Source organism: Acanthopagrus latus, chromosome 16 (assembly GCF_904848185.1).
Source record: "Acanthopagrus latus isolate v.2019 chromosome 16, fAcaLat1.1, whole genome shotgun sequence".
NCBI lineage: Eukaryota > Metazoa > Chordata > Actinopteri > Spariformes > Sparidae > Acanthopagrus > Acanthopagrus latus.
In genome coordinates, this window is record NC_051054.1 from 11,020,645 (window position 1) to 11,047,678 (window position 27,034).

The following is a 27,034-nucleotide window of genomic DNA, read 5'->3' on the forward strand; positions in this document are numbered from 1 at the left end:
CCTTGGACTCATGGACACTTACTTGAATTGAAAAGGATTTTTTTTCCCCCTGTTTACAGAAAATTCAACTTAAAGGGATGTAGTTATCTTTTGACTTGAGGCGCACCGTGTCTGTTTTTTAAGAACATCATGTGCTCACACCATTCCCACTCTGGATTTCATTTTGGCAGTGACACACTTTTTTTTGGGAAAGTTCAGCGTGTCCTCTGTCTGACTGGCACAGCACGCTCCCAGAATCACCCCATGAAGATGTTATTAATGATCTAAAAATAAAATTTACCGGAAATACCAGACACAGGACTTTGGGGCGGAAAATTTGCACAGGACGTGAAGAATGACATAGTTTCAATTATCTTACAATCAAAACATCACGTAAAACTGACTTTTGCGAGGCTGATATGCTTTCGTGCTATTCGTTTCCAGTGAATGTGTAAGGTTTCGTCATTGCATGATGATCTCAATTATAGTTGCCGTTGATCTAACACAGTTTACATGTGAAGAGCAAAAACTGCCTTTGGTGATAAGCTTTGGCTTGTTATCTATGACAAGAATCGTTTTAGAAAACTGAAGAGGAGCAGTTGCTGCCGGAGGTTCGGTGGAGCTGAGGATTTGTTTAGACAGCCTTCAAGACTTATTTATTCAAATGTTTTTGGGGGGGGATCCAATTATGTGTTTGGCTGCGAGAATGACCAAATATTTCCACAGAGTTTTGTTTGTATCACCAGAAAACATGCTGCTGCTACGAATTACACTTAAAATTGTTCCAAACTGGCTTGTTATGATGTCCTTTTTGACAGGAGCGACTGAATGGAAACAACATTTGCAAACTAAGATTGCCTCTCATGCCACGTGCAGCACTCTAGTATTTAATTTCACTGCCATCTTTGAAACACTGATACATTAATTACATGCTGCCATAACACGAAAAACAAACGCCGCAGGGCTGAGAGGGTCAGAGCTCATTGTTCTCTTTTTCTTTTGTGTTTCACACAAGATTAATTAAAGCTCTTCGCATTGTGCAGGAAGTTGGAAACTCACTTCAAAGACCCGAAGTTTCCCCCTGGACGGCACCTTATCCGAGGTACTGTTTGCTTTAATTATGTAACAGGAAGTGGGGATCATCTCCACAAAATGTTGCCTCACTTGCTGGAGGTTAGGACTGGGGGTAAAAGCAATTAACTTTCCTGATGTTATAATCATAGCATGCTGACATTTTATCATTATCAAACCAGCTGAAGGCGATATATGGAGGAAGACCTCATGATTTACTGCCCGTGAATATAAACCAATCACGTGTCTTTTCTCAACTCAGCAAGTAAAATATGAATTGCTCTCTCTACCTCTTGCCCCCCTCCCCCAATCTATACAAGGTGAGGAGTTTGGCTTAATGAGAACAACTTTCCCTCTCATGATGCACTTGTTCAACCATGATTGCCTCTCTATGGTATCATCTCGCCCCGTGAATGAAAACCAGAGTTAATGGAGAGCTGTGAGAACATTTGGCGCCTCATTATTCTCACGCCAACAAAAAAAAAAAAAAAATCCAAAAAGACAGCTGAATCGACTGACTGAAAAAACAAAGCAAACAAAAAAATACAAAGCAAAACACTGGTTTACTTCACTTTCATTTGCTGCAGAGATTACAGTGACAAAAAGCGCCAGTTTAATCCAACACACTGCATGACACGTACTCTGCAAACACATCTCCCAACCCCAACCTCTGTGCGAAAGCACTCGAGCTATGCAACACATGGAATGCGCGGCACAACACAGCTACAGGAGAGCACTCACAGCAGTCATTATTTTGTACATGGATAAGTGTGGAACAAAACACTTATCGCAGAGCAGCCAATAAAAAACCCCAAGCATGCACTTCTCCCCTTTCTTGCCTTACCGTTTATGTGCTTTTCGCCTCATTTTCAGCAGATAAAGATCACAATATTCATGTGCCTGTGCATCCCCCTCAGAGCGGCATGCATTTAGAAAAAAGCCTCCTCTAATTCTGACTGGAGACAGGCTGGTAGGCAGAGAGAGAGCTAGAGAGAGAGAGAGAGCTGGAGAGAGAGAGTGAGAGCTGAGAATTGAATGGAGCAGGAGGAGGTGTACGGGAGGAGGAGGGGTTATGGGAGTGATGGAGAAGGAGGGAGAGGTGTCGTGGTGGTGGTGGTGGTGGTGTCACTGCCCAGGAGGAGAGAGAGAGCGTAAAAAGTGAAAGCGGCTAACCTCATGTCATGCAGCATCTCTCCATCAGATTCCTGGTGGGAAGAGAAGAAGAGAAGAGGGTAAAATGATTAGATTTATTTATCAAGCAGATTTATCTGGCGCCGCTGCCACGGCATGCTGTGGAGTACCTCTTATCTGGTGTTTAACGAGCTCTCAGAGTGTCTGTCTCGGCAAACAAATATATCCATTATTTCTCACTCCGGGTACACATACAGTATTATTTCACTATTGAGAGCATTAAGTGAAAGAGGGGGGGAGAGAGAGAGAGCGAGAGACAGAGCAAGAAATGACAGATTAACAGTTCAAAAGAAAAATGCTGTGTGCTGCAGAAATGGAGAGAAAGTGCCCAGGGGTAAGAGGCAGACTCACACACTGTGGTTGTCGAGAGGAAAGAAGAGAAACAAAAAAAAAAAGATGAATGATATAAAATGGAAAAATTCTGGGAGGGAAAGTATAAACGCGAACAAAGCTTGAACGTCTGAGTGTAGTTTATGAAAGTCAATTTAAAAGGCTGGTTCAACACTTTGGGAAACAAAGTTATTGGCTCTGTTGCCTGGAGTCAGATGAGATGACTGATACCGATCTCAGTTTTATGTAAAGTAGGCCCGTGAAGCTACCGAGGACAGCTTGTTCGCGTTGCGTAGCATGAACACTAGAAATGAGCAGCTGCTTGTCAAAAGAGAACGAAAACGCCAGCACCTTTTAACCTCACCAATTATTGCATTACAGCTTTTTTCTCAGAGGGACCAATTGTTGGGAAGTTTTCTACGCAAGCTAGCTTCTTCCCTGTTTCCAGACATTATGCCAAGCTAAGCTAGCTAGCTTCTGATTTTAGGTTCAGATTTATTGTACACATAAAGTCATTTTTTTAAAGAAAAAAAAAAAAAGAATGGAAAATTAATAAATCTAGAGTAAAATGATACCACTCTCATATGCAAAACTAGCAGCAGCCTGTTAGCATGGTATAAACATCGGAAATGTGGTAAAATCTAGCTTGGCTCTGTCAATAGAAATACAAAGAAATCTCTACCAGCACCCTTAAACCTTGCTGTTAACACAGTATGTCATTATCTTGAAATAATTAATTGTTGAGGGGTTTTATGCATGAGCTAGCTGCCTTCCTGTGTCCATTCTCAATAACAAACAAACAAACAAAATGTCTACCAGACCCTCTTTACATATTCACATATGAATACATACAGCATTTTCTTGAAAGGACAAATGTTTTTTTTTTACCAAAATGGTTTTGTGTGGACGCTAGCTACCGCCGTTATCCCAGTCAAGTCAAACTAAACTAATTGGCTTCTGACATTAGCTTCCTCTAACTTGAAATTAAAAAAAAAAAAAAAGATGCAATGTGAATCCTAAAACCTATTCCTTTAAGACACAAGTCATGTAAATCAGCATACGACATGAAGGTGTCACCTCACTCCACTCAGTTATGCTCTGTCACGTCTTTCCTATTTGAAATAGAGATGAATGTAAGACCACGTCCTTGTTTGCACACATTTGTTTGTTGCCCATGAATTATGCATGGCATGGATTTCAGAGGAGCATTCACCATTTACATTTTCACTTGGGATTAATTCTTTGGTGCAGAACCAATTACTCAGCACATCCCCTGGACCAGAGTTGACATGGCAAAGCATATATGTGCAGCCAAGGTCCAGAACAAGAAACTGAAAACGCTGTGACACTGTAGTGATAAAAACCCTCTCCAATTTATGCCAATTAACTTGATATTTTGGCTCGGGGAGTCAGACATTGTAGCTGTGTGTTGTTGTTGCTGCAGGTTGGTTTGTCTTGCAGGTGTTTGTGTGTGCCAAGTTGCATGTAGCTCCAGCCGGCCTCGGGATTTATGGCAGAGGATTCAGCGAGGTGTAATGAATGTCACAGGTACACGGCTTCAACACACGGGTTGTGAGAGTGCAGTGTGTGTTTGTGCACACGTGTATGCTGCGCCCGGTGGTGCTGTGTGTGGGTGTTACAAACAGTGCGAGTAATACAGCAGGATGACTCATACAGCTACTGAATGAGACAACGCTCAGTAATCCCCTCTGTCCATCCCTCCATCCCAGCATCCCTCTGCTCGGGGAGGGCAAGCCTAGAGAGAGGGCGGCGGAGGAGGAGGGAGTGGATCGGCATTCCTGGAAGGCATCACTGAATGATAATCTGCTGCTGCAGCTACTATGGATGTGCATTCATTCACTGAAATGTGTAAAATGTCAGCCTTGGTTTTGCTGTTGAAATTATTTGTACGATCTTTGATCTAAATGTTAAAAAAAAAGTGTGACCCCGCCACCATCACCATCAGATGGTAGTTATGGTTGGTTCACACCATGATAAATCATCAATATATTCTCCATTATGATCAGCTGATGTGACAGACTTCAAATGTCAGCCAGAGAGGAGAGTAAAACACTGATATTCACCCTGGTGTTAATGCTGATAGAGGTTATCAGTCATCCAGGTCGTGGTAAGTTTCTTGAAGACGTTTCACCTCTCATCCAAGGACTGAAGAAGCCACTTCGATGAGAGGGGAAGTCGTGTTGCCTACGTTACAGCACTTAGAACACTGGTATTAAGTAAGTTAGTCATTATAGTTAATTTCATCATATCAAATCCCATTTCTGATACCAGGTATCCTTAGAGCAACACAGTACAGTAACATGGTGAGGGAGATCATTGTAGAACTGTAAAATGAACATGAGCACAGCTGCTGCCAGTAGTTTAGTGTTAATTTACATCAAAATCATTCACAGTGACAGTTTTAGGTTCACATTCAGTTTGTGTACAGTATTTGAAATTCATTACACTATAAACCTTTTTCTTTCCCTCCTTCCCTCTGTCAAAGAATTTCCCTCCTTGTCCGTCCAATGACCCACTCTTCATTCACTAAGTGTGTGAAAAGCTGCCATACAGCAGTTTTCTCTCTTGGTACCAAACCAAATGTATTCCTTTCGGTTCATACACCCACTCGTCTGCTGAACAGTTGCTAGGGAGCTGCCATCCAGTGAATAAATTCTGATCAGGAAGCTGCATCCCAAACATCTGCCTGGTTCCTCGCTGCTGGACATTGGTCAAGGTCCATCCATTTAGCTGCAGAGAAATTGTACAATAGTGCAGTATGGTGTGAGAGGCCACGGTACTGAGTGGCGTTTCTAAGCCTGAGGCTCAAAAGCACAAAAAAAAAAAAAAAGATGGGGGGAAAGTGTGTAAATAATTCATGTATTATACCCTCACACAGGCAGCCAGGAAGAATCGTGAAATTTGTTTGAAACCCGAGCTGTAAATACGGGTGAATGTATTTTTAATAACAAATGCCAAAGGGACTGATACTTACGCTTTGCTATCTCTCTTGATGGATGTTTGGAGGGTGGAAATATGCTAATACATTTAAATGAGAGGAAATATAGACCTTTACCGTGGCACTCCGTTGAGAACATCCTTGCTATGAAAACATTTGTGCGAGAAAATGTTCCTTTAAATTGCAGGTCATGCTTTTATTTTTGTGGGAGAATATTTTTGTCTACACGCATGTGCATGTAGAGCATAATTCAAATCCCCCATTCACATCACGTTAATGAATAATCATGTCAGCAGATTTTGTTTTGTGTGGCAAGTGGGTGATTAAGCAAAACACCAAACATAAATGATTCACGTCTAATAAGAAGTGCAACATTTGGCTAACAAGGAGGAATGTGATGGAATGCAATGTATCAAAGCTTTGAATAAAGATCGAGTGAAATCATCAGAGGCTTCAGTAATCTTTTTCATTTGGCTCCTCAGTTCCAGCAATCTTCTCCTACTCTTACTGCATGATGAGGAAGCAGGACATGCAGGCACACAGTGAATCTCCCTCTCTGATATAATTTTCTTGAAACGATCACAGCAATTATCTGTACAAAAAGGGCAAAATAAAGTAACTGTGGATGATGCAATAGCTGCATATGATGTAATATAATCCGTTCATCCATATCTGCAGTTTTATCTTGATTACGTTGAAGGTTGAAGATTCACAGTCTGGGTGTGAAAATGTAGTTAAAACGACTAAATGTTGATTCAGACCAACAACCATACCACAGTTAAAGCTTGTCAGCATAAAGAACAACGTATTCTTATGACAGAATGCTCACAACTTGCCGTAAGACTACACCACTAAAAATGACAACATCTTGGTTGACGCAATCCTGGTGCATGTTCACAGGGTCGAAGATGCATGTCACTGATTTTATTTTCTTGGCACAAAAGCCCTCCCTCTATCAGGTTAAAAGCAGCAGCTGGCACCTGAAGAGATGGAAGCAGATGGTAAGCTACTTTACACCTTTCCATTGCCAACAGAGGTGTCAAAAGAAAGTCATTAGGAAGAAAAACAGCAAGATCAGTCCAGCACCAACACTACCAAATACCAATATTACAGGAACAAATTTCTACCAAAGAAATAGCCTCTATAAAAAACTATTGCAACCTAATTTCCCCAGGAATTCAGATCAGACAATTCTGCACCTTATGATTTAGATCCAGTGCCAATGTTTAGTGCCAATGCAGGGAGTGGTATTTCTTTTATGTAGCAAGGCAATAAGGTAAAAGTGTTTTAAAAAGACTGAAACCAAGACATATCAGTCTCAAAGCGACATTCAACACAAAATTAAAAACACATATTTTTCCTAATGAGTTGCAGAGATTGGAAATAACAGCCAGACATGTCTGCCTTCTCTCTATTAAAATGGAACAAGATGGCACTTGCTCAAAGTGCTATAACATACTTTTAAACTGAACAGCAGTCCCTCTTTCCAGAAAAAATTACCCGTAATACACTAGTTACTTTTCTTTCTAATAAAACTACACCCAGTAAGTGTATCACTGTGCAAAAGCATGAACCTTCTCAAGGACAGGAGGTTAGCTAAGTAAGTTAGCTACCACTACATCAGCTATCAATGTTTACATCCTGCACTGCCACAACAACAAGCCTCTTATTTATTGTGTCTGTATATTGCACTTCACATTTTTCATGATGTTATTTCAAAATGAATACATCTGATTAATCTAAAATTAACGTTTGATTCTTTAGTATCATTAATAACAACATCATGACTAATGTTGGAGATGTAATTTTCTTGTTGGACCACAGAAAATAGCTTGCTTGAATTTACCCACAACTAGCTTTTATGGTTGCACATAGGTGACTTAAATAAAATTTGCCAATTTCATATCTCCGTAATGCAAATCAATTGCTAGTTGTCTACCTGTAAGTTGATAGCTTAATGTCACTGTGATTTATCAATAGTCCAGACAAACACAACCCTATCCCCAGATGAATATTGATATTGGCCAATCCTGAGAAACCACTGCTTACTGCCAAAATGCTTCTTTCTTCCTACAATGTCTGCACTGCAAAAAATAGAGTGTATATATAAGACCCAGGAAGGATTGTTTTGGAAAATTGTTGCTGTTTAACTTTTTAATTGTAATTTTTCAATTGCTATGCAAGTGAAATTCCTCCATTTGCATTTGGGTGTCAATCAACATTGCAGACGATACAGATGTCCCAAAACACACGCAAATTCAACCAAAGCTCTCTGCCCTGCACTACCACCAGATGTAATTTTAAAAATATGATTTTTGTTTTAATATATATGAACCAACTTTATATACAGTGGTACTCACGGTGATATTAATAGGTCTGGGTAGTGAGGTAGACCTGTAGGACATTCTGGGAAATCCATCTGGCCAGCTGAAGACTGGGCAGGGGTTACTCCGTCCACTGGAAGATAACTGAGGAGAGGGGGGCTCAAAACTTGTAAACATCCTTTTCTTCTCCTTCTCCCTCCCTCTTTCGATCCTTCTGTCTTTCTCCCAGCATGGCATTTCTCTCCCTTTATCATTTGTTTTTCCTTTCTCTATTCCTCTGTCTCTCTCCCAGTGGCTCTCTTTACTATTCTCCCTCTCTTTTACTTTTTCCATACCCATGGCTCCATTCCTCTCCCACTGAATCCTGTTTTCCCGCTCCTTCTCTCTCTCCGTACTCTTGTCCAGCACTTTCTCATTCCTCTCTTTCCCAAGGGTGCCATTAGCTGCCAGTTCATCAAGTTGCCTTACTCTGTCAATGTCCGTCTCCAGATAAAGTCTCCCAGTGGAGGGCTGTGCCTGGATCTTTGTACATGGCTCCAGGTCATGCTCCGGGTATGAGTGACTTTCCCCTTTTACTTTCCTCAACACATCCTCGGGCTCCAAGATCTTACAGCTGGGTAATGTCTTGCTCCACTGGTGAATAGATCTGGTAATGTCCTTTGAATCGTATTCCTTTATGGTCTGGAGGTTTGAGCTGGTTGGACTGTACCACAAGTTTGTTACTGATGTAGATAGTGGTGATGGTGGGTTTGTTGGTGTTGGATGTAGTGGGGTTGTTAGAGATGGGTGAGATGGATTGGATGGTGCCGGTGGTGGAAGAGACGGGTAGCTATGTCGAAGGGTAGACTGTTGTTGGGCAGGACCACCGTTAGTTTTCATCACCCTGAAGGTTACCTCATTCAGAAACTGCGAGAACTTGCGCCTGTCGTCTGTGTTATCATTGCGCTGATGGGGTGAGACCGTAGTAGCATTCTTGCTCAAAGAAGAGGAGGACACGCTTTGGGTTCCCACATCTTTCCTTAACACTGTGGGAGGCCTGTCAGGAGCACAATCTCCTTTACTTTCAATTTTGGAAAGAGGACGTGAGAAGATAAGATTTTGGTAAATTACTTCAGGCTCATCTATGGCAGTGGCAGATGCCTGGTCTGTGACATAAGTCTTTCCACCTGATTCCACTGATGCATCATTGCTATCTTGTTTAACAGGAGTCCGTAGCAGACAGGTGGCCCCTGAGCTCCAGCTATTAGTGTCCCAACTGCCATCATCATCACTGGAGCTGCCATTGCCGCTCTGTGGGCTGGGGCTGCTACTCCTCTCGCTGGGGCTTGGGCTGGGGCTGGGGCTGGGGATGGGACTTGAGTTGTCCAAGCTACCCAGTGACCGCCTCTTCAGCCTAGAGATTGATCTAGTAAGGCTGGATAAAGAGCCCTTGAAGCTGGGCAGAGATCCTCTGAGACTTGGTAGTGATCCTTGGAGACATGGAACTGACCCCTGGAGGCTAGAATTTGAGCTCTTGGGGCTTGGACTGGTGGAGTTTTGTAGACTGGATAGAGAGCCTTTGAGTAGAGGAGAAGATTGGCGGCGTAGCGGTGGATCTTCTTCTTGGTCACTGTATGGTCCAGAGAAGACAGGGCAAGATGCGGTGGAAGAGCAGGAGCCACGATCCTGCCGAGTTGAGGCTGCTCTGGATCTTGGTTGTCGCCGCAGAGTAGCCATAGTAACTGTCTTCCTTCCCTTGGCTCGCACAATCTTTGGTGATCCTTTCTGTACAGACTCGAGCCTGAGACCATCGTCAGAAATGGACACGCACAAGTGAACCATGTCAGGCTCAGTAGAACAGATTTCCAATGGTTTTCTGTCCTCTGGCTTTGCCCAATTCCAATTGTCTGCCCTAGTTGTCCCTGGACACCAACAGTGCACCCAAGCTGTTGCAGAGTGGCACACTTTCAGTGCTCCAGCTCAGTACACAATGACATCCAAAATAGGTTAAAGTCTTATTTGGCTGTCAACTAACCTACTTTCCTCACTATTCATTCGCTGACGATGTCAATTCTATCTTCTCCTTTTTAAAATAGCATAATAGATCAACAGCTGCATTGCCAGTTCTTTGTCTGTGGGCGTCGTCAGTAATGAATTTGTGTATCGACAAGGATGGAGTTGGAAAGCAGGATAACCAGGTCACTGATATTGACAACAGCTACCACGTGAAATCTGCTTTGTGGGCAGCAAAGTGGCCACTGATCGATTGGTCACATGTGGTGTGTTTAGTGGTTTGTTGTTGTGTTTGTTGGGCTGTGGTGCAGAGATGAATGTCGAGGACCATGTTCATTATCTTTAACTTGTCCCTCAAGACACACTTGATATTAATTTGTCAACCCTACAATCTATTTCATCTTAAGACAGAACATCTCTACAGATGTGGTGTGATGCAGAGGCAGCATCTGGTGACTCTTGCTCGGATGAAAAGGAGCCCTCCCCAGCAGATGTTACCTTGTCCAGACACCAGGCCTTTAAAGATGCAGCAGCTACTCGGGGCATCAGCTCTCCAGGTGCAGAATAATACAGACTGGTGGTACTTCAAAGTACTATGGTTTCTTCGCATTAACATATCAATTTCTGAAGGCTTGCACAACCACCTATTTTCAACGTGTCATAACACCCACACAGTTAATTGATAAAATCTACATTTATTTTCTTCAACTCATATTTTGACAAAACTTATGGTGTATCCGTGCCAAGTCTAATCCTCCAACCAAAGACATCTTATAAGCAATTTACAAATGAACATGACAATTTAGATGCAGGATTTACTGAGAAGAAGAGGGGAAATAAAGAAAAGAACTGAATAAAACCACACATAAAAAGGGAATAATTGAAAAACAGATCAGAACAGACAGATCTGCTCAATCTGTGGCTGCTCTGACTCATGTAGGCTCTGGCAGCGGGACATCAATAGCACCCAGCAGTGCTCCAGTCTTGCGTAACCACAGAGCGACTAATTGCAACTAATTGCTTTGTCACATTCTAACTCATTTGATTTTCATTACTCAAAACTAGTGAAGGTATTACAGAATTCAATTAAGTTAATTGCATTTAGTTGTTAAAATAATTGAAATTTGCTATATCGACGTGGCAGTGTTGAAACTTTACATTTCTTCATGTTGCAACTTTATGATTATTTTCTTTTAAGGTTATAATTTTATGTTGTGATGACGCTTGACTAAGGGTTTTGTAACATTTAGGACCAAAAAACTTCTCAGTTAGGGTTGAGAAAAGATGCCGCTTTGGTCACCACCAATATCTTTGCCACCAAGAGCCATGATATGAACTATATATAGTTTAGCATCATGGCTGTATGAAAAACAAAAGCCATCAGTAAGAACATTGGTTCATTCTCCGTTCTGTCTTCCGTGTCTTTATCTTGCATGTCCCCTGGTACAATTTCCCACACACTGTGCAGGACTGATTACTACACAAAGAAGGGTACTCAAGCAAAACAGGAAGAGGACTGCCTCAGTGAGTGAACAGTGTGAAGCTACTCTACATGGCAGATGGCGAAACCACTGAAAAGACACCACTCCCAACAGCTGTACCCTCTTTAATAGAATGTAAAAAGGAGAGTTTGAAGGAGGAGCCTCACAGGGTGATTGATGGGGAGACAGAGCTTTGGGAAGACCAAAGTAAACCCTTGATGGTAGAACCTGGAAAGACGAGATATTGAGCACATGGTTCGCTGCTTTTATTTGTCATTTATGTTAGTGAATAAAGAGTCGTTGGGTTTTGATTGGAATTTGACGGTGTCCGCTCCGGGAAATCATGATGATTACTATTCAAAATGTTTTGACATTTCATAGACTAAACTATAATGAGAATAATCAACAGATTAATTATTACTTACAGCCCTGTGCTAAATGGAAGAAATTAAATGAAATTCTACTGTAGCTATGTAACTTCAACCTTTTGCGTGTTTTTAATAGGTCAGATGTTGATGCTGATCTTTCCATTAAGAGTCTATTAATAGGGCCAAGGTTTCACCTTTGCTCCAACAAAGCAATTAGTCGCTCTGTGGTTACGCAAGACTGGAGCACTGCTTGGGATGCTATTGATGTCCCACTGCCAGAGCTTACATGAGTCACACTGTGCATGTACAGCGTCAGAAAGGCCACAGATCGCAGAGATCTGTTCATAATTCTTCCCGTATGTCTCTGATGAAGACTCCATGTCAAAAATATTTGTAGCTGCACCTTATTATTAGCTCCAGATCTCATCTTTCTACATCCAGCCTAAATCGCTCTGATGCGGCACGGGTTTGACAACTGAGTGATATAAAGTTAAGTTGCTAAGTAGATACAAGTCCAAATCTCTTCCTGTGACGCTGTGATACACTACCTCTGAGGGGCTCTACTTGTCGCTGAGTAATTAAATTTAAACTCCAACTGGGTGCAACTTTAATTACAATTTGCTTATAAGCCAAGAGGTAAGTCGTCCATCACCACCACCGTGCACAGCGGCACCTCTGTGATTCATTGTGTCCCTACAAATCTTCGCACCTACAGAAACTATAACTCCTGCAGCAGGATGCAGCCGAAGCAGTGACACAAATGAAAACAATGTTTCTCCGTTCGTCTTGTGGTCCACCACTTTGGACAAACTACTGGATGGATTCTACCTGGAGTTGGTTCAGACAATCGTGTTCCTGAGGGGAGGAATCCTGCAGACTTTGGTCAGCATTTCAATTTGCTCAGTACTTAAGTTTTGACGACATTTGGCCGTACATCCTCATATGTGCTTCCTACTAATTAGCAAATGATAGCATGCTGCTTCTCGGAGAAGCTGATGGGGAAGTGCCTTAAACCTGCATTCTTTCTCATGTCCAGCAGGGGGCAACTCCCCTGGTTTAAAAAATGAAGACAAAATGTATGCAAGCTTTTGAGAAAATGACCCACCTCTCACCTGATTTATTACCCCAGTGAAAAGTTTCATCATGAGTCTGATCTTTCTGTACTTGTTTAGTCTTTTGAAATACACAATAGATTTCAGTCATTTTTTTAACCTATAATCACATGAATCACGTCATTCTTTGGTAAATCTTTTATCACTCTTTATCTCGCAGAAATATTTGTCTCAGGCTTGCAAGAACACATAGATTCATTTTGACGGGTTTCCAGCCAACAAAGGTGCAGTGTTTTCTGCTCTTCCTTTTATGCTCACGTTTAGCATCCATTATTTCTGAGGGGAAGAACGAACTGTCAAAACCAAAAGTCGAAACTCAACAGGATTATAATAATGTAATCAGATGCGGCAACAAAAGCATCCCCCAGCTCTTTGAATAATACACTCTCTCTGGCTGTGCTAATAAGATCTTTGCTGACTCATCATATCCTCCGAATTCGTCCCGATTTCCCCAAAGCCTCCGCAAAATGAAACACAGAGATCAGACGCCTCATTTCATCCCTTCAAGCGTCTGCCTGATGAACTCTTCAGAGATATGCTTTGACATCTCGCGAGCACTTCACATTCACAAATTGGGAAGCACAGCTTAGGATCTGGTATTTGCTGTGCATTTCAGCCTGGGTGATTCCAATGACATACGTAAATCAAAAGTATCGACGTGTAACACAAACTGCCTTCGGGGCGGTTAACAGTTTTGTTTAGAACTGAAAACGACACAGTGTTATGTACACATGTTGGGTATGATAATGAGTTTGTATCCTCTGGAATTGTCTGCTCCTAATAAATCTGTGTGTGTTGATATGTCTCTTTGCTGTGGTTTTTGTGTACACACAGGCCTACAGTTATCTGCATTCGGACCCACTGTGAGCTCACTGTCTGTCTGTGCATTACCCACATGCTGGTTTTTTTTTTTGCCTCCTCTTCTTAAACAGCACTCAAACAAATGGCACCCCCCCTCCTCCTCTCCCCCCCGGTGTCAACATTGATGTTGTCATGGAAACAGTGATTGTGATCTGGATCCATCCCTTTTTTCTCCCTTTTTTTTTTTTTCTCTCTGTCCAGCTATGTGCCAAAAGCGATCTGTATAGCTTTCCCTCTGAATGCCAAGGCAATAACACAGACACCTATAGGAAATGTCACCGGCTCCGTCTGACCGAGGATATGGAGTCTGACAGCCGTGACAAGCAATATTTTTCATTTCCATGTCAAAGGGAGCCCCCTTGGTGATGCATCTTTTACATTTAGAGGGAACAGTAAGTAGCAGCAAATTGAAAACGAATGGCACCGGCGCACACTGAAGAGGTCCGGAGGTTACAGGTGAGATTAACATATATTAAGCATCCAGACCATCGCACACCCATGTCTGCGCACATGCGTGTGCAGCAGACACGTGCACGCTCACATACTCAGGCAGCACATGCAGAGCTCTCCCTTCATTTGTTACTGGAATTACACACGGCCACTGTTAATGTATGCAGCAGCGCCCTCCAGTGGTCAAACACAGCAGAACAGAAATGTTGTATTAATATTTTTTTGCCGTGTTTCATAGAGAAGAATCTCTCTGGTCAGTCACCTGTACGCCACCGCTTGTAGACACAGTCATGGGTGCAGAGCTGCGGTTTGATGATTCCCATTACGCCTCAGTTTCACGGAGGGGAAGAAAATATCTGGTCGTTTATTTTAATGCGAATTTAAATAGGTTGGGAAAATGTTTTATTTATTTAAATGCTTTTCACCACAGATTTCAGTATTGTCATGCTGTTGTGTGTCAGTAAGTAACAACTCTACTGCCGTCAGTAGTGTAACAGCGTTATCTTAAAAAGGCTGCTTCTGTAACGAGCTTCATTATAAAAGATTTTGAAACACAGAACCAGGAAGAGACCATCTGTTTTATAAAAAAAAAAATAGTATTGAGTGAGTGGTTATGAATGCCATAGATGCTCCACAGAAGGCAATTTATGATTGTGCCAAGAGACACTAACTAATGAATGTCTGTGTTTTTTTGTTTTTTTTTTATTAGAGATTCATATAATAGCCAAGCTCCAGACCTGTATTCCTCTTGAACAAGTAATGTTGTTTATTATCCTCTTTGAAATGGTACTCATGTCTGTTGTCAATAACAGCATTTACAATCAAAGACATTTAAATACAAAGTGCTTCACAACATCACCAACAAGACGGAATTTAAATATGCCAAAATGCAAGTGGCACACCTCATATCAGAAGGAGCTGTTTAACAGAGCTGAACTGGAAGGCATAGAGAAGTCCGCACTGGTGTCACCCTGTCCGTCCATCACTGAGGACAGCCTGTTCTTTCCTCCGCAACTCAGGTCTCACAAAGCAGTGACACTGTGTTGCTGTCCACCCACAATCTCGCTAAACATATAAACAGTCTTACTGAGTTTGTTCTGCAGACAGTGAGAACTACCTGGCAATGAATTAGAAAGTTAAAACAGTATCTATAAAACAGAACCAGTATTTGTTTATCTTTTTTGTGGCACTGTGTAACTATTGCACAGAAGAGACTGTGTAAAGACAAACATTACACAGTCTGTTACCTGAAATCTCAACACACCGTGGTAAACGAAACTCTGCAGAAAACAGCCTTATTGCGGTTCCAATTTGCAGCACTTCCAGATCAGGAATTTTGTGAGATACTAGGGTTGAGATTTAGCCTGATCCAACATTAATCACCCCAGGAGTGGAAAAGGGCTGAGAAGATAGCCCTTTCGACATCTTTAATCCTATGGGCTTCTCACTCCGAATTCGATTCTGGAAGAAGAAGTGCCCGCTCTTAAACTCTGGCTAAATGGGATGATGGAAAACACTGCATTTATTCTTTAAAACAAACTCGGAGAGGATTTGTCACCTCTGCTATCTGCAAAGCTAGAATAACTGAAATGCTGTTTACAACATATACTAAGTGCAATATCTGGGAAAGCCCCGGGAGGGTCGAGGGTCGGGAGGGTCATTTTGTTCTTGTTTTGTTGTTCATTACCTCCGCCAAGGAGGTAATTTTTCACCTGTGTCTGTTTGTTTGTTTGTTGGTTGGTTGGTTTGTCAGCAGAATTGCATGAAAACTACTGAACGTATTTCCCCAAGACTTGGATGGACGATGGGTCTTGTTCCAGAATAGACCCCATTAACTTTGAGTTCAGATCCTGACAAAGGGATGGGTCCATTATGAACTTTGGGCTTTTTTTCATATACATTTTTTTTTCCTCAGGGAACAATGCATCGATCTTGATGAAAAAAAACTGTGGTATTTAGGCAGCTGGTATGTGTCAGTTCAATTTGATGCAGATCCTAATGAAAATCTATTGTTCTTCAACAGCGCAATAGAGAACATGATTTCATCTGCATTGTTGTGTTGTCCTGGTGGTAAGCTGTTACAGATCTACATGGATATTGCACTCTGTGATGTTGTACGACATTATGTGGATGCATGAGGATCCTGTTCTCCACAGTAATAATGCTTACTGTTAAAGGCGAAATGACTTTCATATGCTACCTGATGTGACCCTTTGGACTTTGCTCTAAGATGATAAGAAAAAAGTGAACAAGTGACTAAAACATGTGGAAATCCAGAGGTGCGATGAAAGGCACCTGCAGGTGTGTGATTTATATGCAGAGCAGTCTCTGGATATTGTATGAAGTGAGACAGTACATGTAAATTATTCCTCTGATACGAAGGCGTGTGTGTGCATTGTTAAAAGGTACTGTAGGAGGATAAATGTGCTGTAAAATGCACCCCTCTCTCTCGCTCTTTTTATCATTCTTCTCCCACTCCTCTAAGTTAGAGTACGCAATACATTCAATTTAAGTTAGCGAGGCGCACTGTAATTTACATTTGTTTTGTTGTTGTTTTTTTTTCACTGAGAGGGGGGAAAACAGATGGATCTTTCTCAGAATAGAGGAATAGAGGAAAACAAGCATCAAAACCAAGAGAGACACAGACGCAACCTGCAGAAGACAGAGATGTCATCACTGTTTAGTGCTGTCTCGCACAGCTGGCGTTGCTTAATTTATATGTCTGAAGAGAACTTTACGAATATCAATCAGAGAGTCACAAGCAGCGCACTCGCAGGAGATAAATAAGAATGGGGGAGATGGAAATGATAGCGCTGCGACGAGAATCTAAAGAAGACAGACGTGTTTGTTTTTCGCAGGGCAACGGCGTTCAGACTGAGTGCATGGGGCGGGTGGAGATTAAGGATGTTTTTATTAGTCTGCAGAAGCTATCAGGTGCATCCCTGCCTCATTTATAAGGAAAAATAAATGCCTGGCCACATAAATTCTGTGCACAGGAAAATAATTCAAGGGAAGAAATACAAAAATAATGTCAGAAACATTTCTCCCTTTTTTTTTTTTTTTTTTTTCAACAGCTTGTAGCCAACAGCAACAATCTGTCAAGGGAAGGAGAAACTGCATACTCTGCATATCAGAAAATCTGGAATGTTATCCTGTGATACTGGCATCAAACTCATGACAGGTATCCATTGCCAAGACTCTCCAACATTTAAATATCATGAGATTCAATTATTTTAGAGCTCTACAGATTTTAGACATTGAATCCTTCAGTCTCACAGTTTCACATGACAGGTCGGTGGATTCAAACATTGCGCTAATATCCTTTTCTGCACAAGAGGCCGAAAGGGGCATCTGGTGTCTTCTGGCAAAACTCCAAAGAGTGAGGTATATACACACCAGGGGACAGGAAATATGAGAGGGTGTTTATCACTAATTAACTATTCAATTACAATAATCACCAGTAGGGGACTTAGATTTATAATCATCATCTGCTCTAAAGAGACAAAATTGATAAATCACAGCTGATGTGAAGCTGCACGTCTGCTCACTGTGTCGTTATCTTTAAGTTCCTCAGCAGCAAATGACAAACAGACTTTTCATCGATCTGTTTTGAGCTCAGGTATAATACAAGTTGGAAAAAGGAATCTTCTTCCTAAATCGAATTAATGTTCCCCGTGACTTCCAGTGTCCTACAAAGTAAAAGTTATTTGTTTTGCAGTGATACACAATTGACTTTCAGTCAACTTTATAAGAACAATATAACAGGAGGACCATAGTTGTAACCTTCTTCTTTTTTTATTTTTAATGGAGCACGGTTGCACAGAGCTCTCCTGCAGTGTCACGGTGATGCAGTACATGTGGACTGTGGTGGAATATAAACGCGTATATTAAATACAGCCCTTGAGTTCATTGAGGACGCACTCTTACTATACTGGAGCTGACGCTTTTACCAGACTTCACAGGAAAACATTGATCTTTTTCGCTCCACTACATTAATCTGACAGCTATAATTACTTTGAGGATTTAGATTTACATGCAAACTTATGTACCCCTAAACTCCCTTACTAACAGTATATGAGGTAATCATTAGCACTGCGTAATGAACACTTTCAATACTTTTTTCTTTATGACAGGAGTTTTACCAGTAATTAAGGCTGCAACTAACAATTATAGTCCATAAAATGTCAAAAAAATGGTAGGAAATAAACGCTCATCACAATTTCCTTGAGCTCAGTCTTGAAATTGCTTCTTTTGGTCTATTGAGTCTTCATTTACTGTCATAAATTACAAAGGCAGCAAATCGTTATATTTAAGAAGCTGGAGACAGGAAACGCCAAATAATAATTATACAGCTCCACTTCATAGATATACTTATTTATATACTTGTTCAACCATTAGGGGTGGCATGGTGCCTCTTCTAACATATGGTAATGTTGGAGCACAGAATTTCTCATGTGGTATAGGTTTTGCATAAAGTGGGTCACACCGCTGTAAAAGCATATAGGGATATTCTCTATTTATATAGATATAACCTTCACTCCTGTGGCTCGGAGCTTGTTGTCCCCAAAAACGATTAAAAACCCATCAGTGAGTCACACAGGTACACTGGGTGACATGTTCCCTCAGTACAATCAATACAAGCATTTATTCAAGTCAATACCACGTTCACCACCCGGTGCCCTTAATTCTCACAAGTGGTATTGAGGCTTTTTTTTTTTTTTTTTAAATTAAGTGCTATATTTGAGACAAATACTGAGGAGATGTACATCCTCAGTTGGAACAAATAAGCCTGGGCTGAGTGCAGATTTGGGAAGTTTTTTGGTGGTATTTTTTTTGCAGGTTTTATCAAGAAATTGAATGCAGAACACCAGCTGAGACATTTTACCATTTATATGTTTGAGACAGCCCTCGTGTTCTGCTACTGTTCCACTGATCATAAGTAGGCCAGTCTGAGCTGGACATATCATATACATAATGTCATTATCATGTCACCTTGAAGACTGTGCCTATCCGATGTGAGCAGTCGCTCAACCAGAGTAGCACATGAGCAAGCTCATCCACCATCGTGGACAGTTAGGAGCGGCAACCTCATTTGGACAACCTTGAAATTAATGAAATCAAAATGTGCTTAATATCTCTATGTATTATTCTAAAACAATGTCAGTTGTCTTAATTCATGTATTTTTTAAATTTCCTTTTTGCATTTCTTTCTATATTTGATAATGATCATTGTATGGATTATTATGTATCTATCTTAATTTTGTATATGTAGTTTATTCTACTGTATCTGTGTTAATGCTTTATGTTCCTCAGTAGTGTGTATTCATTGTGGATATGTATGACTGTAATTACCCATAAACAAATGTAATATACAGCATGTACATATATGGAATTCCCATATACATAAAAACATGTATTTATGTACAAATCATATCTATAACCTGTACAAGTTCATATATTGATATATATGTCCATCCCATACCAATAGTCATGTTTATGTATGTAAACTACATATATTTACACATACAATTTTTTGTATTTTAATCTTTCACATATGTTATGAACTTACATCTCCATAATGACATATCTGTACTAATCGTATATTTCCTTATAGGTAATATATGATTGTGGCAGTATCACACTTGATATAGGGGCATGCATGTATGTCATATGTTACATTTCTGTATAATTCTTGCCTTGCCATCTGTAAATTAGAATTTTCTACAATTAAAACAGTAAAAGAGAAAAAAACGAACACCTACAAAACTTCAGTATAACCAGAAATTAAAGTAATTTTATGATCACAATTCCATTTGCTAATGATTGTCTCAGACAGTGGTGCATGGAGCTTTGTTGATCACTTGTCAAAATATTTGGAGAGTTAACAATGACAGCAATATGAACATTGACAAATATGCTGTGCCACAACATGCAAACACACCACCTTCAGATTTGGCAGCCACTTGCATGGGGTAGCAACAAACATTGAACACAGACGTCAGTTGTTCCACATTAAACACTTGACAACAAAGTAAACAACAGTAAAGTGACAGTGATGGCATTTTGAAGAGAAGCAGGAGACATCTGAGGTGTGAGATGGCTCTGTGTATCCATGCTGGTTTCCACCAATATCCCTCGTAACTGTCATCATTCGACAGGGCGGTAGATCAAACTGTAGCTTGCCTGATAGCTTGATATCGCAAATGCTATTATAATGTGGCAAAATGGGGATGCTTTGCAAACATCGTGCTGAGAGAGTAGATTCATGCATGAATCTAAAATTGTTTTTTAACTGTGTAGGCCAACCTGACATCATTTTCACATCATTATTAAAAAGAAAAACACACATATGATATTCTTAGTTGGTAGTTTATCTGAAAAAAAGGAGGCACAGTTACTTTAATCACCTCACTGGTGGAGTGAACAGGGTCTCTTTCCACATCTGGTATTGTGAGCAGTGACCTTCAGCTCTACTGTCACTGCAACCTGCATAGATCAAGTCAAATCACTTCCAGATGTACCCTGAAACTGACATCATGCACTTCTTTTGTTGTTGCTTTTCAAGTTTTTCAAGTAAGCTTTTATATAAAAACAGAAGATAAGAAAGCAGATTGCCGCACAACGGTGGCGTTCAGTGCAGAAGGAAGAGATAGGGATCTAGAAGCTTTATGGTTTTATTGATGTATGTTTGCTCAAATAAAATTGGGATATCAATGCAACCCTCAGTTACCATGGCTACAGCAGAGCCTCTGTGTGCATATATAGCATGGTGGCTTGTACGCAGCCACACAGGGACCAATTATCTCTCCCTGATTTAAGAGGTATGCTCTGTATCCTCTGTGCATACACAGATGCATCTTAGGTAAAGTCCATAAGCTTAAATGGTGCAGATTATGAGAACATTTCTGGAATGAAAATATTAAAGAGAAAACATGGAGGAGAATCAGTCCCATAAATCAGATATAATATATTTCGAGACTGGCGTACATTACAAACTTTACATAATAGGATAAAAAAAAGGTAGTTTTGGTGATCTTAAAGGCTCTAACACTGTAGGTAACTCAAGGTTTTTAATCTGCGGTTCTTCAATTATAGTATAATAATTACCAAGAAGAGCCAAGCTATATTTATATTGCCTCTGAAGTGTAATTATGAAAATTCAATATGATTAGGCTTCATAACTTGTAGGAGGAAATCATAGCCTTGGTCACAGAAACCGGTAAGTGAATTGTTGCTGATGAACTTCTGGGGAAATGGAAAAAAGAAATATTTCCTCAGTTTCTTTGTCTGATCTTGTCATTTTGACTACTTTTGCATCTAAACATAAAAGAAAAATGTATGAATTCAAGTTAAACAAAAGTCATGTCTGTACGTTGATAAGATGATTGTTTTTATGCACATCACTACCTCCCACAACTGGAAACATCAAACCCATGAAATAAAGAGATACCCATAGTCACTCATCAAACACTGGGGGAGGTGTTACATGATACCGACCAAATGGAAACATTGAAGGGGGAGAAGTCTGTGTAATTATCTTGATGTCCGTTTTATGGAAATTACATGTCGCATTTTGACAGCTTCTATGAAAAAAAAAAAAAGAAGAAGAAGATGGAAACATGAGAGTAATTTAGATTTCCCTTGCAGGTGCTTGTAAGAAAACTGTGGATGTTTGTACCTCTTAAAATGAGCAAAGCACTGCTGGATTATCTGCTGGACCGGACATGCAGAATACCGCCTATGCTGAGTCAGTGCTTTGAAATTGAAAACCGCTGGCTGTACACTTCCCCTCACTGACTGTACTGTGATATATGGAAGAAATCTGAACTTACAGCTGTTGATTCATATGTTTACATCATTGTGGATGTATATTATAAATGTATTATGCTACTTAAATCTATGAGTCATGTTCCCCTTGTGGGACCATCACTGGGGCGAATAACTCATCTGTCTTTATTTCCTACACCGAAACATTTGCATCGACGTGTTTGGCCAATCAGGATGAGACTATAACTCAGTTGGAGATGCCGATAAAGACAAAACATTCAAAATCCTGAGGCAACTGCAGCTCTGACAAGCTGTATTGCCGAACTCCAGCCCAGTCCCATGCCAAAGTGTGTAATAGAACAAAGAGTTAAGGAAAAATACATGCATGTATAGCGGTGCAGTACCAGCACAGGGCGATAATGATGCGAGTAATGGACGAACACAATTCAAAGATCCATGAAAGTCCACAATGGGAGAGGTTTGGTCGGCAAGGATTCAAGTCCTCTGTGACACAAACAGGAAGTAGTGACTGCTGAGGAAGTAGTTATGTTCATCAAAACCATGATTTTTTCCATTACCTCAACAAGTTTTTTGGTAAACATTTTGTTGTCTTTATTTTGAAAATGAAATCCAACATGGCATGTTGGTAATTGGTTACTTGACCACGAAAGAGGCTGGCGTCGTTTTCACCGACAGGCGAGGCCAAGCGCGTCACTAACACGGTGGACCAGCAGATCTGTTGCTATATTTGATCTGATACCAGATTGCAAATGCTCACATGCAAACAATCACCACTGTAGTATTTAGTGGCCATAATGTTTGCTGTATTCTCAATCTTAGTTCTGCAGTTTTGTTATAAGCAATCTGCTGATGGCTAATGGGAATTACTTCACTGTTGTATGTCAAAAGCCAAAGTGTTGGACAGCTTTTGACCAGAACCACCAACATTATAAAAAAAATCATCCTGAAGGGGACATGAATGTTTGTACCAAATTTAATGGCAACCCATAGAATAGTTGTTGAGATATTGTGTCTAAAACATAGAGGTTAACTGATCCATCGATTGGCTGAGAACCACAGACTGCACCTAAACAAGAACAAGATCTTTAAGATAATTCCAGGAACCTTTCTAGCTGATAACAAAGGTTTCATTAGTAACCTGCTGCCTTGTACAATCGAAAAGCTTTGACTGACCTCTTCCAGTCCCCCCTGCTTTTGACAACCTGATATTTGATGTAAGGTGAAACTAATTACTTGAAGGTGAAGCTTCTACACTTGCAGGCTTTGGCCTCCCACATGGAGCCTGTTGCTAGGTGAAGCCTGTTAACTGCACCTCCTGCTGTGAAGCTGACAACAGAGATTTAAGATGTGTAACAGTTCCACATCAGATGATTAATAGGTGGGCAACACCAAACGCAAGCCCATTTGACTGTGGAGGATCAAAGCTTTTGAGGGGTGAGCAAAGGAAGTGTTGACTGGAGCGTGGGCTGGTTTCACCTGGCTGGGCCTGGGTCATGAGCTGCAGCAGGAGGCTGCCATCTGTCCTTCTGCACATCTCTCTCCTTTGAACAGTAGGATATTATACTAATGTATGCACAGTCTGAACATCTAGAAACTCCTCCTAACTGTAATCCTGGACAAAGAGTGAGGCCAGGGCCATGACACAGGTCAAGTTATTAGCTGTTCCTGATGTTAAACCATCTTCTTTGACTTGTCCTGCAGGGTGGAGGTTTCCAGACCAGCCTGCAGAAAACAGATTTGAAGTGTGTTACAGTGACATTGGTGGGATTTCCTGCTGATCATTAATCTTTCCCTCCACTTTGATGAAATCAAAGTCACCAAAGAGGACTCTGACCTTTCCTTAAAAGGGCTTTCGGCGCTCTACCACTTCACATATTGAGACTTTGATGGATTAAGGGATAAAGAACAGTGGCTCTTGTGGGCTAGATGAGGCAGCCAGATGCCAGAGTGAGCTGCCAACCTTAAATGCTAGCTGCCTAACTGATTGAGAAACGAATGCTGCTGCCTTGTTTAGGAGATCTCTCAAAGGGTTGAGACTGAGTAACTGGTATATTAGAGGGACAGATGGGGAGGACTTAGGAGAGTCGCCCACAAACTGGATCTCGCTACTCTGTCGTGTAGAACCACTGAGGAAGAATTGTAAGCATTGTCTCACTATTATTAGTATTTCTACGTGCTGCCGCCGTCGCACTGTCTTAGGTCGATAAATGCAGACCGTGGTGACCAAGACAGGACAGTCCTCCGACACTTCCCTCTTTTGTCTATGACAGAATCGATAAACTGAGATCAATCTTTAGTGCCAGCACTGCACACAGGGGACTGAACTGCCTGATTCCCCAAGATGCATTTGCAAAGCTTCAACACACAGATACAAGAGGATAAACCCAAAGAGCTCCGCTAGAGGCTGAAAACTGTGTGAAATAATAAGAGGTGTATGGTACGCGACTTTCGAAACATCACAGCACTAAAACAGCAGGCACGTCCGTGAAGGATGAAGACATTTATTTCACATCACTCCCCCTGGATTACTATTCTCACGAGGCGCAGAGCCACAACTGCCGAGCAGTGATGTTGCATCTGTAAGTGACACTCGCTCACACAAAGACAACAGCAGCAGCGGTGGAGCCGACAGCAGCTAAGGAGCTGCTTGTGGATGCGCACATGTTTCTAGGCAGCGTCTCCTTCGCATCACCAAGTTTTAACAAGGTGACGTTTCTGTGATGTGGAATCTATTTGTAGCGGTTCATCCTAACAGCAAGCGTCGACCTGCTTGACAACAATTTCACATGTTTTAACAAGGTGAAACTGACGCTGATAATATGTTGACTAATTCGCGTCATCTCTCAGCTTCTCCCCCCGTGAAATTCAGAGCCTTAGTGCAAAGTGACCTGCGGCCACTCTGCTGGGTTTTCTTCATAGCCAAGAAGGGAGACGCACTAATCAGATGTCTCATTCTCCTGAGGCTTGTACCTCATTATGTACCATTTTGCTTCTTCGGTTCCTTTCTCCTCAAAAACCCACGTCGTCACACTGTACAATCAGCGGTAAATGCAGCCTTGTAGAGGATGTAGAAAATTAGGCAGCATAATTATTGTGTGACATTTGGTCTGACAGCACAGACTGTTTAAAAGAAGTACATGTAGCCTCTAGGTGAGAGAGTGAAGCCAGTGCAGGCAACCCAGTTGAATGTTTATGACCTGACCTTTATAACAGGAGGTGGAGGATGGTGGTGGAGTTACAGGTGAGAGGGCTGCCAAGCCAGTGACCACAGGAGGCACTGAACATCTTTGATTTCCAGTCGGGCTTAGGTGGAGAACGTCCGGTGTATGAATTTACCCTGGATTTTTAAACTGAGGATGTGTGCACCCTTCTTAGCATCTCCAACAAAAGCTTGTCTGTTATTTCCACCCTCATATTCTCTGCCAAGAGAGCTTGTATAGAGTTCAAAAAGGTCTGGGCACAGCAGGGGAAGACATATCACAGAGATCTAACCTTTAAAGGCTGTCATGGGTTTGAGGAAGGTATCCAGGGGTGTATCCCTTGGTGGGTTATAGAACTCAGAAAACATGCTGTGGAAAAAATGGCAAACCTTTGAACATCTAAGGAACTGGTGTTTCGGGGGTGTTTTTTGGAAAGCAGGAAACCAGATCATTTTTGGTCTGATTTGGGTGACAGTTTGCTGGGTGGCACTTCTGTCCTGAGGGGGACGGAGCTCGCACATTGGCAAGTTATAATGAGCAAATCCTCTCACCCATAAGAAAATACATGTAGCAATTACCCAGAATTGAGACTCTGCATCAAAATCACTTTATCTGCCAGCTCGGTACTTTACTAGTGCGAGCAGACTTTCATCATAAGCTTCTATTTGCAAGATGCCACAGTGACCTTCATCGTATATTTACGACTGAGTGTTGTGATGCGGCTCCCCCAAAAGCTTTACTCTTAACAGACTTTTCATTAACACGCACCCTGTACACTTACCTCTCCAGCTGTATACAGTTATTGGAGTCCTCTGACACGTAAAGCTGGCTGTTTCCAAGCAACAGAGAGAGACGGTTTTAACTTTACAGAGATCATAATGAGGTTGGATGTCAATCAAACTAGTTTTTTCATTCTGGGCACAACACGACAAAGACAATGACACGCTCTGCGAAGATCATTATCATTTTCTGCTTTGGGCTTTGAGCTTTTGATTCATACAAAGACAATCTCATCACATTAATCGTATAGTGTCGTGTATGATTAGAAGACGGATGCAGAATTTCAGAGGAGGGAAGAAAAAAAGAAAAAGAAAGGTCTGTCAGTGAGAATTGTGTTTTCATGATGGGATTGGTTCAAGTAACCCTGTGAAGGATTTAAAAATTACTTAATAGCAAAACAACTATTAATGCTGAAAGAGTGTCTGCTCACTTGGCTCCTCATATTCACATTTACGTAAAGTTACAATCAAAGCAATGATGTGTTTCCCACGCCTTGTCTGATGACACAAATTTGTTAAAAACGTCTGAGTCTCCTCCGCCTCGCTGTGCGGGAACATGCAAAGGCCACTCAGTGGGTCGTCTGCCAGCGATACGCACCGCTCGCTGTGAGGAAAACATGATTACAGAGTCAGAAACAAAAAAAAAACCCAGCAAGCTCATTGTGCACCTAATGGATGTACGTGCGAGAGCCAAATCTTTTGCTCCATAACCAATGAGGCCATGCTGGAGTATTTGCAATAATAAGGAGAAAATGAGTAGAACCATTTGGGTATGAAAAATTGAACGCCTTCCAAAATGAGACATCCACCATTTGGAGGAAAGATGACTTCTTTATTGCCGGAACAATTCTGACATGAACATAAAACCCAGTGTGAGTCGCTATCAATATCATGAGTCATCTCTGAGATCTTCTTATTATATACTGTTGCACTGAATCCATGGAAACTGGATAGAGTGAATGCCTTTCTGATAAAGAAAATATCCACATGAAACGGTAAAAAGTGACAAAAAATTGATGACAATTTACAACACTGAGAATTATCACACTGAACCATGATGATAGTGATGAGACAAGTATTGATTTGCAGCTATGTAAGATTAATAACTCTGATTACGCCAATTGCAAAAGAAATTAAACTTTGTTTTAG

At 41.2% G+C, this 27,034-nt stretch overlaps 1 protein-coding gene across 1 annotated transcript in view; it reads right to left on the reverse strand.

Annotated features, from left to right (window-relative positions):
• Nucleotides 1-2,421, reverse strand: part of LOC119005181 (brain-enriched guanylate kinase-associated protein) — a 41,106-nt gene extending 38,685 nt beyond the window's left edge. Inside the window, exons 1-2 of the mRNA XM_037072738.1 lie at nucleotides 2,352-2,421; nucleotides 1,895-2,255 (exon numbers count right to left, since the gene is read on the reverse strand). The gene's annotated coding sequence lies outside the window, so the exon portion shown is untranslated. The remainder of the gene's footprint in view (nucleotides 1-1,894; nucleotides 2,256-2,351) is intronic.
• Between the last annotated feature and the right edge of the window lie 24,613 nt (nucleotides 2,422-27,034).